The sequence below is a fragment of the Fukomys damarensis genome, unplaced genomic scaffold (assembly GCF_012274545.1).
Source record: "Fukomys damarensis isolate Sample0158 unplaced genomic scaffold, DMR_v1.0_HiC HiC_scaffold_3, whole genome shotgun sequence".
Taxonomy (NCBI): Eukaryota; Metazoa; Chordata; class Mammalia; order Rodentia; family Bathyergidae; genus Fukomys; species Fukomys damarensis.
This window is the reverse complement of record NW_022900915.1, coordinates 16,956,748-16,961,108: the sequence shown is the minus strand read 5'-3', so window position 1 is coordinate 16,961,108 and position 4,361 is coordinate 16,956,748.

Genomic DNA, 4,361 nt, shown 5'->3' with positions numbered 1-4,361 from the left:
AAGAATGCATGGCAGGAGAAATGGACAGAGAGACAATGAACAGACAGACAATGACAGAGCACAGTAGGATCCACGTGATGGGAGAGGAGTCCTAAAGCTTCTGTGGAAACAGCACCGATTTTCCTCGCACTATCGAAGAATTGATGATGTGGGAGTAAGAGCAAGAGTGACCAATCCAACCAGGTGGTAGACTTTCTCTGGAAGGTGTCTAAGGACACCTGGAGAATGATGCCGACCTCTGCAGGGTTGAGCTGAGATCAGATTTCTCACGCCAGCATTTGCTTCTAAATGGACCTGATCTGACCCCCTTACCAAGCACAGTGTTCCCATAGGCCCCCCAATCCACTGAAGAACACAGGGAAAATAGAAGTCAGGCCTTCCTAGAGATCCTCGGATGTGTTCATGGTTTACATAGTCATCCTTGGCTCACTCACTAGAGGCCTGAAGGAAGAGCCAGCTGGTAGCTTCTTCCTTCTGTTGCGTTCCCATTGAAGTCAATGGATCTACTGTCAAAAATGGGGAGATGGAAAATAAAATTAGTCCCTCATTATAAGGATCCAACCCAGTGACTCCTAGGTTGGGCAAGCAAATAAGGTAGGGGAGGGCGCTGAGGGAAAGGGTGACTTAATTCCTTCCATCTCTCTGGTTCCTATGCCCACATCATATGTCTTTGCAAAGCCTCCCACACATACTCTGATCCACTAACTGCAGCCTGAAAGGAGCCCTTTTCCTGAGATGCCCTGCTGGTTAGTAATTGCCAAGATGATGGGGTGGGGGAGAGAGAGAGGGAGGGAGGAAGAGAGAGAGAGAGAGAGAGGGAGGAAGGGATGTTCTCTGAAGAGCAAGAGGGCAGCTGGCTTCCTTCACAGCTGTGTGGGTGGCAGTGAGCTAAGAGGTCTCTGTTCTCCATCAATCAAGGGGGCAATCATGAAAAAATGTGCAATGTTAAAAGTTCAAAAACAAAAACCAAACCACAGCAACCTCTAAATTATATTAATTTGGTGGTGGCTGGATACTCTGGAAACCAATCATGGGAAGGGGCAATTCTAACTTCCTCCTCTGCTCTTGGATGAGGTTGGCCTGTTCTCTGGAGGCCTGGCCCGAGCACCTTACCACAGCAAGGAGGAAATCACAGAGCTTTGTCCTCTCCTCTCTGGAGAAACATGGCCAGGATAGGAGCATGGTCACTGAAGAACCTAAACAAGGTCAGCAGTAAGAAAAATTACATTAGCTAATAATAGCCTAGTTAGTGCAAGTTACTGCCCTACTCTGAGCCTTAGGGCCCTTGGTCATTCATTAATCTGGGGCTAATAATACTACCTCCTCCCTCACGCATATAAAGATTAAATAAGATCCTATAAGAGAAAAATATACTTACAACTATGAAACTCTGTACAAAGACCAAAAATAAAGGTGTCTTTTTTTTTTTTCCTATTTTCAGGGGGCCAAAGTGCCTCTTTTGCCCTTTTCATCTCCTACCTGCATCTCCCTCACACTCATTGTCCTCTTTGTGGCTCCCTCCTTCACCCCACATGGACTTAGCATATTCACAAAAGAATCCTTTACTTTCTTGGCCCCCTGAACTCATTTCTTCCCCTACCATTCCTTCCTATATTGATTAAAACAACCATTGTTTGCACAGTTGTTCAGGCTAAAACCCAAGAAGTCATCTTGATCTGTCTCTTTCCCACACACCCACATTCAATCCATCAGCATGTCTAAGAGGTGATTCCTCCAAAACAGGTCCTAAATCTGACCATTTCTCAGGGCCTCTTCTGTTACTACCCTAATTCTAGCTACCATCACCTCTTGCTTTGATGAGTACCCCTGCTCTACTTCTACTGAAACCCCTACTTTACATCCTGCAGTCATATTTCTGAAACATAAATCAAATCATATCACTCCCCTGTTGAGAATATTCCACTGACTTCCCAATTGATTCCCATGGTCTATGAGGCTCTGTATGATCTTCCCCTCACCTCCCTCTCAAGCTCCATTGACCACACTGCAGCTCAGGGGTCCCTTGCTGCCCCAAACATACTATTTATTTTTGTCTCAGCCTCCACATGCCTTATCCCTGTCTGTCTCCGGTCAGATGCTACCTTCTCAGAGAGCCTTTTCTGGAACGGCCTATGTTCTGTCCCCACTAACAGCATACACTGGGGTATGTGTGAGTGTTGCTTATTTCTGAAATTATCCTATTTCTTCATTTACAAATGTAGTGTAGTTTGCGGAGAAGTGACCGGTTCTCCAGTGATAAGAATAGTATTTGACACACTTGAAGTGCCTATTCAACTTCTACAAATGAATAAGTGAAAGTCCTTTCTCCAAAACGACTTTTTCTTCTCCGCATCCTCCCCACATCCTCACTGCATGAAAATGCTCTCTCCTTCAGAGCTGGATCTCATTTGGAAGGTGATAGGGAGGCCTCCACAAATGTTTGCTGAGCGAATGAAGCGAAAATGAATTACACCAGCAAAGAATGTCAGCCTTTTAACTCAAAGCTATTCCCAGGAGTATTAGCATTCTCAAACAGGAAGCTTGAATTTCAGGCATTGTTGACAAAAGGAAGAATTTCAGTCAGGCCATTTGAAGTGATATATTTGGACAAAGTTGCTGTTCCATGGCTGCTTAAATCCACAAATACTTATTAAGACCCTTTAGAGCTTCTTTTAAACTAAAGTTGACAATAAAATGGGAAAAAGTGATTGAAAAGCATTGTGTGCTTCTAAGGAAAGAATTGTGACCTGGCAGTCAGAGACCTGGGTTTCAACTATAACTGTGCACTGATTAGCTCCTCTTTTTTTTGTTTTTTTTTCCTGAGACAGGGTCTCCTACTTCAGGCTGGTCTCGAACTTGTAATGATCCTTCTGCCTCAGCCTTCCTAGTGCTGGGATTATAAGTGTGCTCCACATGGCTATGAATTAACTCCTTGGACAGGGCACTTAAGGTTACCAACATTGACTGACTATGCAGCATGTGCCTGAACCGGGAACTTTACTCACATGCAGTTTTTGCAACTCTTTGAGGAAGATATTTTTCTTAATTAAAAAAAATTTTTTTTGCAGTGCCAGGGATGGAAGGGTCTTGTGCATAGTAGACAAGTGCTCTGTCTCTGAGCCACATTCCTAGCCAGTAGACATTTTTATTATGTCTGTTGTATAGACAGGGAGACAAGTTCAGAGAGGCTAGGTATCATGCATGAAGGTGCTTCCCAAATAAACAGTGGAGCCTAGCGTCAAGACCCAGGTTTGGTTCAGCATGCATGCCTATTCCTTATGCTGTCCCCCTCATAAGGCACTTTGGGGCACTTTTTATGAATTTGTAAACTAGGGACAGGAGAAGAAACTCTTGAGCTCTAAGGAATTGCACTCTAGATCTTAGTCATATGATTTTTTCACTGTATTATTTTTGGACATGGGAAGAAGAGAAAACTAGTCTGACCCAGAAAACTCATTTGAGTGTGTGCTTAGTGGTTACAGAACAGGCTTGGGAGTTAGGTTTCCCTACTTCACACCCTGCTTTTTCCCCCTTAAGCATAAGCATATATATAACCTAACATTTCTCAACCTCAATTTTCTTTCCTATAACACAGTTATAGGTACAGTAAGAGCACTTACCTCCCAGGTTGTGGTGGGCTGTAAATGAAAAAGTGTCTGTAAAGTGTGAGGTCTAGAGCCTATTTGTATGATCACTTCATGAATATTAAATATTTATTATTCTGGGTTGGGGATGTAGCTCAATATCAGGTTGATTGCCTTGCATGTTCAAGACCCTGGCTTCCATCCTTAGCACTGTAAGCATAAAAATTTTTTTTAAAAACCTAATCATGATTATTATGACCATTATAAAAGAAAGTATCTCAAGGAAGACCAAAAGGAGTGCCCACAGAGAAAAGATTGATGTTGTCCAGAGCATAGGGGACCACTTTCTTTCACAGCCAATCTTGGGAAGTGGCTACAGATTCAGAAGCTCCAAGAACCACTATATCAACCAGAAAGAAACCCAAAGGACCTCCAAGGGGAACAGGGGCAGTAGGTGGGAGCAGTTGAAAGACAGGAAGCCTTAGTCTGCACAAAACAAAGCAAGATCAGAAAAGCCCAGCCAAGTATAAGGACTGCACCAGGAAAGGGAGGTCCACAGAGATTTCAGAGAAACTCACTATTCCACAGTTCTTTCTATCATCCTTACTCTCTGATTACCAAAGTCAGACATTGGTCCTTTATAGAATCATCTAAAATGTAATAGTAAAGGGACTGGGGATTTAGCTCAGTGGTTCTGCTGCTTGCTTTGCAAGCACAAGGACCAGAGTTCGATTCCCGGTACCAAAAAAAAAAAAAAAAAAAAAAAAAAAAAGAAAA